We start from the raw sequence: 12,340 nt of genomic DNA on the forward strand, positions 1-12,340 counted from the left end.
ACCCAACACATGAGTCATTCCACTTCCATTACTGTCCACAGCTTCAGGTCCTTCCCGTACCTCCCATCTGCTCAGAATGCTGTTCCTCTGATGTCTATGTCTACAGAAGAATCCCTCATGATTACAAACTCAGTATCAGCACCATCTCTCCTGGGAGCCCCCTAAGTTTCCCAGGCTTGGTTGGCTGCTGCTCTGCTGGGCTCTCAGGGTCCCTGTGAAGGCAGGGATAGACTACCTGTGTGACTCTGGGACCCTCTGGAGCCTGGCCCGGAGCGCCTGTCCACCACAGGCTGATGTGGCAATACCACCCAGTTACAGAGGTATAGTCTTGTCCACTTTGTGGCAGGCAGCACTACATCATCCTGCTTCCCTGGCCCTCGATAGGCAGGATTCCCTGTCTGCCTTTGATGGGCTCTCCGGGGCAAGCAATGAGAGACACGGGACTCATTTGACACTGAATGACAGTGAGGAAATCACAGGACTGAAGGCTGGACTGAAGGCTGCCATGAGGTTGGGCCAGCTGCCCGGGGGCTCTCTTGGGGAAGGAAGTAGGGGTCTAACTTACTCTCCTCTCTTCACGTCCCCTGAGGTCTGCTGCCCACTGGGGACTCAGCTCTACATCGCAGGGCCTGGTTGCCATCGTATGGTTGGAGAAGGTCTGTCCTGGTGAGAACTGCTGTAGGAATCAGAGGCTGAGACACATACTTGTTTAGTTGCCTATCTGGCTTGCAGGAAAACTTTCCCTTAGACGAAGGTATGTGCCCCCAGGCTGGGCTGCTTCTGCCTCATCATGAACTTCTTTGGAAGAAGGCTCTAGATCCATCTGTTTAAAGATGGCCAACTCCTCCTAACCAGACAGCTGGCTTAGGCGCCACTGTTCAGAGTTGCGCAAGTAAAAGTGAGAAGGTGAATATTTTTGTATATCTTTTTTCTTAAAAAACATTGCCAGGAAGAGTAGCCAGAAGAAAAAGGACAGGCTGAAGAGAGAGGTGAAGGCAGACGAGAACGTCTGGATCTTCGTCTCTGTCTGCAAACTTCCTGCTTCTCCAGTCTGGACTGGATCCTGAGAGGGAAGAGGGGTTCTGTTCCCAGGAGGAGCCAGTACTTTGGCTCCGTCTCTGCCTCTTCGGTCGGGACCCAGGGAGCACAGGGTTAGACGCCTGCCCACACACAAGCCTTTGGGCTGGGAGGCAGGCACAGGGCAGACAGGCTGTGCCGTTGTAATCTTGTGGTTGCAGTGTTCTTAGGAGTTGTATCGACTGCAGGGCCAAGGCTGGGTTTGTGATCTCAAACAACTGTCTGGCTTCCTGTGCTGTTCTCTTACGCTTTCTGGAATGCCCGTTCATCTAATTCATTCATTCACTTCCTCACCACACCATGACTTGTCTCTTTTTCCCATTCATTTCTTAGCTATCTATTCATCACACCCATCCACTCATTCATCTCCCCACCCTTCATCCATCTATCCTCTAAACCAGTCATCCACCTACCTACCCATTCGTCCACTCAACCCTCACCCACCGTCCATCCATCCACCCACCCATCTACTTGTCCATCCTTGTAGCCACCCATCCATGCATCCACTCATCTTCCATGCCCTCTTTCATTCAGTATATTTGCAGACCAACTACCAATCAGCTGCTGAGCTTGAGACTAATAATGTGGCCAGACTGCTGGCTCTTATAACCTGTGACAAGCAAACTTTCACCCATCCCCACGGGTGTTACACTGTTAGCCTTTTCCTAAGACCTCCAAGTATCTCCCATTCCCTGAGGACACTCTAACATCGCCCTGCTACCCTCACAGATTTTCCCCCCAAACTCTAGGTATGACAGAAACCAGAAATATGGTTGGTGTTCCTCCTGATTCTCAGCCTCATATCTGAAGTGGATCCCCTGGAATTGGAGTTATAGGTAGTTGTCAGCCACCTGACATGGTGCTGGGAACTGAACCCAGGTTCTCTGCAAGAACATCTGAGTCATTTCTCTAGGCCTTCCTTTATTTTTTATATGGTGTGTGAGTGTGTGTGTGCACACGTGTGCACACATGTGTGTATAGTTGGGCATTTATGTACACACATGAGGAGGCCAGAGCAGGGTGTTGGGCATCCTCTATCACTCTCTACTATATTCCCTTGAGACAGAGTCTCTTACTGAACCTGGATCTCACTGTTTGGTGAATAGCAAAAAAAAAAAAAAGAATAGAGCTAGAGAAATAGTTCAATTCAGCGAGTGCTTGCCCAGTATACAAGAGATCTGGGGTACACACACACACACACACACACACACACACACACACCAACCACACACACACACACACTGTTCCAGGGACCAATGGCAGGTTGTCAGGCTTGTGCAGTAAGTGTTTTTGCCCCGAATCATCTCTCTGCCCTCTGTCATCTCCTTTGGGGGAGTTGAGAATACAGCTCTATGACTACCCAAGGCATATTTTAGAAGGGTAAATTGTACGATAAGAGAATTATATTGTAACAAAACTGTTTTATGAGAAAATATTTAAAAGAAAGTATCTTTTTTAACGTTTATAAGAAAGTAATCTGAAGTAATCCGACACTAGCAGATCCATTTCTTTCCTGTTCTCTGTCAGTGAGCTCAGTGGGAGCTCTGGTTCCATTTGTAGCCTGGAGGCTGCCCTGATTTACACATTGTGAAAAAAAGCTGATTACATCTATAACTAATTTGTTTTTCAAGACAGGATTTCTCTCTGTAGCCTTGGCTGTCCTAGAACTCACTCTGTGGACCAGGCTGGCCAAAGGTGTGTGCCACCACTGTCTGGTATAACTAAATTTCTTGACAAAGCTTATCTATTTCCCTCTTCTGCAACGTGTGTCTATTAGTTTTATCCTTTTTTTTTTTTTTTTTTTTTTTTGCTATTGGCCTTTGAGATTTTTTTTAGGTGGAAGCAGAGTGGGGCAGGATCTTGTTGTGAATCTAGGAGGGTCTGGAACTCTCTCTCATCTTTCCATTTTATTTTATGAGCATGGGTGTTTTGCCTGAATGTATGTATGCACACCACATGCATGCTTGCAGAGGCCAAAAGTGGACATCGTTCCCTGGGATTGAAGTTACAGATGGTTGTGAGCCACCTTGTGGGTTTTGGGAATTGAACCCAGATCCTCTTTAAGAGCACCCTTTGTTCTTAACTGCTGAACCATCTCTCCAGCCCTGGTCTTGAACTCTAGATCTTCCTCTCTTAGACTTCCAGGTGATGGAATCAGAGTTGTGCCCTTGTGCTCAGCTGATCCATGGGACCATCTGGTATGTATGCCATCTGTCCCAACGATTTCACTTTTCTCTGTTGAGATATCTGGTAGGGAAAATCCCCTCACCTTTCGCCCCGTTTCCAGTGGTGTCTGCTTCTGTCTTTGCTTTTCCAAGGCATTTTAGAGTTCACTTCTCTAGACCCATAGAAGTTCTGCTGTGGTTTTGGTGAAGTCCCATTGACTATCAGTTTAGAGGAACTCAAGTCTGCCTTTTCAGTGAAGGGTTTGTGTGTGTGTCCTGTGTATGTGTACATGTGTGGGTATGAGCACATGCGTGTGTGTGTGTGTGTGTGTGTGTGTGTGTGTGTGTGTGTGTGTGTGTGTGTGTGTATGTGCGTGCTCGTGTGCATACGGAGGCTGAAGGACAAACTGGGGTTTCTTTCCTCTGGAGCCATGTACATTTTTTTACTTTTTTAAAAATTATTTATCTATTTTTATTTTATATGCTTTGGTGTTTTTTCCCTCCGTATATGTCTGTGTGAGGGTGTCAGATCCCCTGGAACTGGAGTCACAGACAGTTGTAAGCTGCCATGTGGATGCTGAGAATCAAACCTGGGTCCTCTGGAAGAGCAGTCAATGCTCTTAACTGCTGAGCCATCTCCCCAACCCTGCCTGGTTTTTGGGTTTTTGATACAAGGTTTCTCTGTGTAGTCCTGGCTGTCCTGGAATTCACTCTGTAGACCAGGCTGGTCTTGAACTCACAGAGATGCACTTGCCTCTGCCTCCTGAGTGCTGAGATTAAAGGTGTGTGCCACCACAGCCCAGTTTATTTTTATTTCTTTTTTTTTTTTTTAAAGATTTATTTATTTATTATGTATACAGTGTTCTGCCTGCATGTATCCCTGCAGGCCCAAAGAGGGAACCAGATCTCATTACAGATGGTTTTCAGCCACCATGTGGTTGCTGGGAATTGAACTCAGGACCTTTGGAAGAACAGCCAGTGCTCTTAACCTCTGAGCCATCTCTCCAGCCCCTATTTTTATTTCTTAATTATTTTATTTTATTTTATTTTATTTTAGTGTGTGAGTGTTTTGCCTGCCTGCATGGGTGCCTGGCTCTTGAGGAGGCCAGAAGAGGGCTTCAGATCCCATGGAACTGGAGCTACACATAGTTGTGAACTTCTGGGTGCATGCTGGGAATTGAAACGATTCTCTGGAAGAGCAGGAAGAGCTCTTAACTGCAAGTGCTGAGCTGTCTCCCTAGCCCTAATTTTGAGATGGGGTCTCTCATTGGCCTAGAGCTTGCCTATTAGGCTGAGCTGGTTGGCTAGAGCTTCAGGGATCTGCCTCTCCTCTTCCCAGCACTGGGGCTGTAAGTGCATTGCCCCCCCCCCCCCCGCCCCACCCCTTATGGGGTTCTGGAATTGGAGGATTTAAAAATATTATTTATGTGGCTAAGAAGATGACTTATTCAGTAAAGTGTCTACTCACAAGCATGAGAACCTGGATTTGGATCCTTCGTACCCATGTCAAACACGATGTGATGGCACACATCTGCAACCCTAGAGCTGGGTTATGGCACAGCACACATCTGCACCCCCAGGGCTGGTTGTAGGAGTGGATCCCTGGAACTTGCCGGCCAGCCATTCACTCAATCGGTGAACTCTAGGCTCAGTGAGAGAACTTACTTCTAAAAGTAAGGTAGAAAGCTATAGAAGACACTTGACATTGATCTCTGGTCGCCAGCACATAAACCCCTAGGCACACACACACACACACACACACACACACACACACACACACACACACTAAAAGTAAATGTAATAAAAAATCCCAAATTTTCTAGAGGTTTTGAGTAGATACAATCTTTTATTGTTAAGTTTCTCCTCTTAATTTTCCATTCATGATTTAAAAAAAAAAATCACAAGTGTTAAATCATATCAAAGACTTCTGTATTTATTAAAAAGATACTTAATAATAGTGTATTGCACATTTCAAAATAGCTAAAAGAGCAAATTTCAAATGTTCTCACCACAAACAGTGGTATTTGAAGTGATGAATATGCTAATTAGCTCGATTGTGTTCCTAAAACATAACATCACTTTGCACTCCATAAACGCTTCAGATTACAAATTGTCAATTTGTTATAAAGTTAAAAAAGAGAGAGAGAGAGAGAGAAGGATAATGTATTCTTTCTCACTCAGTCTCTAAATGAGATGAGTTCACTTACGGAGTCAAAATATTAAGACATCCTGGCAAGGCCTGGTGAAGCCAGGCCGTAGCCCCCACTACTCAGGAGGCTGAGGCTGCAGGATTGTGAGTTCAAGGCCAGCATAGGCAACTTAGAGAGACCCTGTGTCAAAAAGTGACAAGCAGGGCTCAGCATAACATTGTCTAACATTGCTGAGGCCTTGGATTCGATCCCCAGTATCTGGGGGTGGAGGTGGGGGGGAGGAAAAGGCATCTCAACAGTTCTAGGGTACTCATCATGTGGGTACTGGCTTCAAGTTATTCTTTTTTTTTATTTTTTATTTTATTTATTTATTTATTTATTTATTTATTTATTTATTTATTTTTTATTTTTTTTGGTTTTTCGAGACAGGGTTTCTCTGTGCAGCTTTGCGCCTTTCCTGGAACTCGCTTGGTAGCCCAGGCTGGCCTCGAACTCACAGAGATCCGCCTGCCTCTGCCTCCCGAGTGCTGGGATTAAAGGCGTGCGCCACCACCGCCCGGCCTCTTTTTTTTTTAAATGTATTTATTTGTATTATATGTACATTGGTGTTTTGCCTACATGTATGTCTGGGTGAAGGCGTTGGATCCCCTGGAACAGGAGTTATAGACACTTATGAACTGCCATATGGTGCTGGGAATTGAACCCGGGTCCTCTAGAAGAGCAGCCAGGGCTCCTAACCTCTGAGCCACCTCTCTAGCCCCTCAGGTTATTCTTTGCATTGGCTTATGTGTCTGCTTTCTAGATTTTCCCATCTTATAGTCGGCTCGTCTCTACTTGGAGTCAGAGTTATGCTGTCTTAGGGGACTGGGCTGGGCCTGTGTCAGCTGGAATGAGCCGGTCACGTCCTGGCTTTCCGGCTTCCTAATCTCTCCTGGATCCTAAACTGCTTCTCTATTTTTAATAACTGTCCTTGGGTCTCTCAGTTTTTTTTTAACCAATTTTACCAGAGGTTTGTCTTTTTATTAGTTTTTGTGAGAGACCGATTTCTGACCTTGTTGATTTTATTTTTCATATTGCGTTTTGTGCTTTGATTTAATGATTTTTCTCTTCTTAGCTTGCTTATTACTTCCTTTGGGCTCATTCTATTTTTAAGAAATGTGTAACTCCTTAAGTTGGGGGCTTAGCTTATTAATTTTTTGACTGAACCTTCAAGGCTCTGTATTTTGTTAAATGGTCTACTGTGGTGCTTTCTTAAGTTTTTAATTTAATTTTAATTGGCTACAATTTTGCATATTTATGGGTACAGAGTGATATTTTGATACATGTATAGAATGTGTAATGACCAAATCAGGCTAATTACCATATCTGTCTCCTTAGAGCTTATTGTTTCTTTGTGTTGGGAGCAGTTCAAAGTCCTCCCTTCTAGCTATTTTAAAATAGATAATAGATCATTGTTAGCCACAGTCGCCCTACTACGCCAGAGCCCTAGAGCGCACTCCTGCTCTCCCTGTTCTTGTCTCACCGTCCAGATTCTCTACTCTCTTCTGCTTAACTGCTCCAGACTGTGCTAATAACCACTGCTACTCTTGTCCCCCAGCCAAGTCTCACTATGTAGCCCAGGCTGGTCTCAAACTCTCCATCCTCCTGAGTGCTGGGATTACAGATGTGTGCCACCATGCCTGGCTACTGTTACTGCTCTCTGCTCATACAAGATCAACTTTTGTTGTTGTTGTTTGAAAGTGGGTCTCATGTAGCCTAGACATCGAACTTGCTATGTAGCTGAGGATGAACTTGAATCAATCTCTCTCTCTCTCTCTCTCTCTCTCTCTCTCTCTCTCTCTCTCTCTCTCTCTCTTTTTGGTTTTCTGAGACAGGGTTTCTCTTCATAGCCCTGGCTGTCCTGGAACTCGATTTGTAGATCAGGCTGGTCTTGAACTCACAGAGATCTGCCTGCCTCTGCCTCTAAGTGTAGGGACTAAAGGCATGCACCACTACCTTTTAGTGAGCTTGAATTTCTAATCCTGCAGCTCTGTGCCTCCATTTCCTGAGTGCTGGGATTACTGGTGTGGACCATGAAACCTGGTTTACGTTGGACTGAGGAGTTGGCACATGCTAGGCCAGCACTCTACCAACTGAGCTACAGCCACACAAACCCTGACCCTGATCAACTTTCAAGATTTCCACCTATGAGCCTCACAGTTCTCATTTTTTTTCTCTTGAGACAGGGTTTCTTTTTGCAGCCTTGGCTGTCCTAGAACTAGTTCTGTAGGCCAGGCTGGTCTCGAACTCAGAGATCCTGCCTGCCTCTGCCTCTCAAGTGCTGGCATTAAAGGAGTGCGCCACCACCTCCCTGCTTGTTTTTCTTTCGTTTTTTCTTTTTTAAAACAGAGTATCTCCATTATGTAGCCCTGGCTATCCTAGAATTGGATATGTGTGTGGCCTTGCACTCATAGAGATCTGCCTGTCTCCCGAGTGCTAGGATTAAAGGTGTGTGTAACCAGGGCCAGCATGTCAGGCAATTATTTTCACTGTCGTTAATTTTTTTTTTTTAGTTAAAAAAGAAAAGGGGAAAAATAAACTACATTAATTTATCTATGTGTGTGTGTTTGTATGTGTGTGTGCATGCACAGAGGTCAGAGGACAACTCCAGAGTCAGTTCTCTTCCTCTACCAGGTGACTCTGGGGGCATTAAGCTTGGGACTTGGTGGCAAATGCCTTCACTACTGTGCTCTCTTGCCGACTCCTCATTGTCACTTGACTTAGATTTCCATTATGATTTCTTCTCTGACTTACGAATTGCTTAAAGGAAAGCTTTGCCAGCAACAGGTATGTGGATTTACATTGATCTGCGTCATTGAGAGGTCTAATTTAAAAGCACTGTAGTGAGGGAGCCCGGGTCTGTGGAATGAGACTTGCCTGATAGCCTTGCTAGTACGTGACTAATTTAAAAAGAGCTTGGGGCTGTCTCTCAGCAGTAGAGCGCTCACCTAACTGTCCTGGATTCCATTGGCAAGGAGTGGAGTGGGATGAGGAGACACAGTGCTTGCTGGGATGTTCAGTCTGTAATGATATTCCACAGACTTCCATCAAGCTTTGAGAGATACATGGTTGGATCCCCCTGATGAATAGACTGGCTGCTTGGCCATGGAAAATCATGGAGAGGTAAGCAGCAAAACCCGCCCCAGGAGTCCATCATTGCCTTATTGTTGCTGTTTTGTTTAGAATTCTTGAGACAGGACTACTGTGTAGTCCTGGCTGGCCTGGAACTTACTATGTAGACCAGGCTGGCCATGAACTCATCAGCCTCTGCCTCCCAGGTGCTGGGATTATAGGTGTGTGCGGCTGGACCTGGTCTTCAACAATTCTGTCTCTTTTATGTGTTAGATGTACACAGAGAAGAGGTGAATTTTAAAATCCCACCCAACAACACGTCTTTGAAAGGGCACATTTAGAATTCTTATGTGGCTTGTGATGATCGATGCCCTCTGACTTGTTTTTATTATCTCATTTTCCTCCCCCGTGCATTCTTCCTCTCCTCTCTTGCTCTTCCTCCGGCTGGATTTATTGGGTTTGTTAATTTTCTCATGCTGTTCTCTCCTCCTCCCTTTACTGGCTTGGAATGCATGTGCCTCAGTCTGTATTTCTTTTCTTTCTTTCTTTTTTTTTTTTTTTTTCTGGAGCTGAGGACCGAACCCAGGGCCTTGCGCTTGCTAGGCAAGTGTTCTACCACTGAACTAAATCCCCAACCCCTCAGTCTGTATTTCTAATGATTGCTTTTAAAAATGATTTTGACTTGTTATGATGTGTGTATGCATGTGCAGGCCTAACATACATGCAGAGGGTAGGTGACCACATTTGAGAGCTGGCTCGCTCTTTCCGCTCCGGGTTTCCCCATGAGAGCGGAACACAGGTTGTCAGGCTGGTGTGGCTTTTCCACAGAGCCACCTTGCTGGCCCCAGGGGTGCCTGGGGAATTCAGTCCTGTCTGCATAGGAGTCCTGACTCTGCTGCAGATTGGCATTTTTATACTTTTCTCAGTATTCTAGTTCTCTCTGCCTCCACAGTTACCCTGACCTTATCCGTTTGTACCGATTTAGGCACACCTTTCTTAGTTTCTTTGCCCAAAGCTCTTTTTGCCACGCCCATTCTTCCTTCTGGGATCATTTTCCTTTTTTTTTTTTGTTTGTTTGTTTTGTTTTGTTTTTCGAGACAGGGTTTCTCTGTGTAGCTATGTGCCTTTCCTGGAACTCGCTTTGTAGACCAGGCTGGCCTCGAACTCACTGAGATCCTCCTGCCTCTGCCTCCCGAGTGCTGGGATTAAAGGCGGTGCTACCACCGCCGCCGGCCATTTTCCGTTTCGTACGTTCTCCAAAGGTTCTGTTTCTAAAGAGTTGCTGTTTTCTTTACCAGGCAGTAGTCCTGGTGTTTCCGCCTCAGCCTCAGCCTTGCATGGCAGTTTTGCCAAGTTCGCAGTTCGGGGGTGAGTTCCCTTCTCGCTGGCTCCAAGGACGCCTGTCTCTGGCTCACTGTGCTCTCCCTGGAGGCCTGTGGCTGTAGGTGGGCCCCCTGCTGCATAGCTGTGAAGATCTATGTCTTTGGGGGTGTGCAGCCTCACCACAGTGACCATGGGTTTCCCTTATTGATCTTGTTGATGCTGGAGTACTCCCAAGTGTCTTTTCATTAGTTCTGGAAAGTTCTCAGCGGTCTATCTTCAAATCACTCCTCCCTTTCTCTCTCTAGTCTCTTTCTGGGGCTTTTATTACACACATACACACACACACACACACACACACACACACACACATATATATGTATTGGGGATTGAACACAGAGTCTCACACATGCTAGGCAAGTACTCCACTGAGCTATAACCTCAGCCCTGGATCATGATCATTCCTTCAGCTTCAGCACTCTCCTGCTTTACCCATCATGTCAAATATGCCAGGGAACCTATTTCTTTGTTCTCAGCATATGTCATTTGTGTGTGTGTGTGTGTGTGTGTGTGTGTGTGTGTTCACACGCATGCACGTGCTTGCATGCTCGTACACCTATGTGCGTATATGGATATGAGCACCCAAATGAGTTTTCAGAGCCTAGAGCAGGACCTTGGGAGTCATCCTCTATCTCTGCCTGATTGTCTCGAGACAGGGTCTCTCCCTGAACCAGAAGTTTGGTTGGGATGTTTGGCCTAAAATACCAGCATCAGGCAGACCGAGGCAGGAGGATTCCTTTGAGACCCAGTTTTAAAAAATCCAAACCAAAGCACACAAACAACAAACCAACCAACCCCAAACAAGCTTGTTTAAGTAACACCTGTATCTCTTAGCTTCCTCAGAGCTGGTTCTCCGCAAAGGCCGCCGGGTACCAGAATCTAAGCTATCAGAGGCCTTCTGGGAAGGGACATTAACTACACAGGGCCCCTTGCTTTCCCCATATTCTCAAGGTCACATACTTCTTCCTGGAAATGCAAAACATCCTCCCCATTTCCCCCCTCCTTGCTCCTCCCTGCCCCTCCCTTCCCCTCCCTTCCCCCCTGCCACCTGGGAAGCAGATATATAGCCTGACTGTAAATACTGACACGTGGCCTGGAATCTTTCACTCTGCCCCTACTCTGTCACGTGACCTGAGTTCTCAGAACCTCCACCATTGGGTCTTTCTGTGGCACGAGTAACTCTTCTAATAAGTCTCTTCCTCAAAGGGCAATCTGCCTCGATGTCCCCCTTGAACCACAAATCTAAGACCTTTCAAAAGAGAAAGACAAGATCCAGCCAAGCTGAGACATTTGGACATTTCCAGTTTTCTGAGCTAGGGGCAAACACAAGCTCCCTCAGGACCTCCCATCTTTCTGTTCCTTGGCTATGTCCCATCTTGCTGCTAGCTGTTCAGAAAGTTTTATTATGCCATCCACGCAAATGAGTTCCTGGAAGTATCTGTCACCAGGAAGGAACTGATCAGCTTCCCCTTTCTGGTAAGAAGAATCTCGGAGCTTAGTGTTTCCTTTTCATCCTGCCTTCCAGGAAGCTCAGAGCTGAATTTCAGGATCCATCACAGCATCTACAGGCAACCCTTCGAATTGTTATTTTCTCTCTTGAGCACCACGAATCTGCTGACAGAGTCAGCCTGTCTTCTTGTTACACCATCTCATGGCCTTCTAGGAGGAAAAATGGTTTTAAGTTCTAAATCTGTAACAACACTGTGGTCCATCCCAGCTGCAATGGATGCTGGGGAGAGGCAGGCTGCCTCAGTGCAAACCCAACTCTGCCTGTCACTGCCTCAGGGCTCACATGCAAGAGTCTAGTGATGCCCCTTCTGCACAGCTGATGGGCTAGGAAACTATGCCAGCTGTGCTGTGTACACACACACACACACCCGTCTTAGTACATATGTAAATTAGGTTTATAGGAACTTGAAGGAGAGCCAAGGGGGACAGAGATGGAGAAGGCTTCTGGTTGGAGCAGGCAACCTAAACAAGCACTGCCTTGGGGTGCTTGGGGCAAGCACAAGGCTGTCTTGGGGCAGGGAGCTAGGGGACTAAAGGGGCGGGGCGGGGGCAGGGAGCCAGAGGACTGGGGGGCGGGGCAGGGGGCCAGGGGGTCAGGGAGTCAATCAGAAGTATGGGACAGGAAGGAGAAAGGAACCCACAGCTCCGGGCACAGGGTGTACAGAGGGGAGCTAGAGTGGGAGCTCTGAAGGAGACCTCCTCCCTGCCCATGTCCCTTGAAGCCCTGGGACTCCCGGCTGGGCCTCATGTGACTGGGGGTAAGGAACAAGCAGAGGCTTGAGTGCCATTCCCTGTACTTTGCATCGGCTCTGCCCTGTTGCAAGTTCTCAAGAGCCTGATGACGGACGGGGGTCCAGAAGACCAGCTGCAGCGCTGCTCAGGCTAGTGCTCAGGGCAAGGCCTGCCTGGAGAAGTGAAGCAAGCTGCTGGGAGTCCCTGTGGGTGAGG

Source organism: Peromyscus californicus, unplaced genomic scaffold, assembly GCF_007827085.1.
Source record: "Peromyscus californicus insignis strain IS unplaced genomic scaffold, ASM782708v3 Scaffold_5__1_contigs__length_169319896, whole genome shotgun sequence".
Classification (NCBI taxonomy): domain Eukaryota; kingdom Metazoa; phylum Chordata; class Mammalia; order Rodentia; family Cricetidae; genus Peromyscus; species Peromyscus californicus.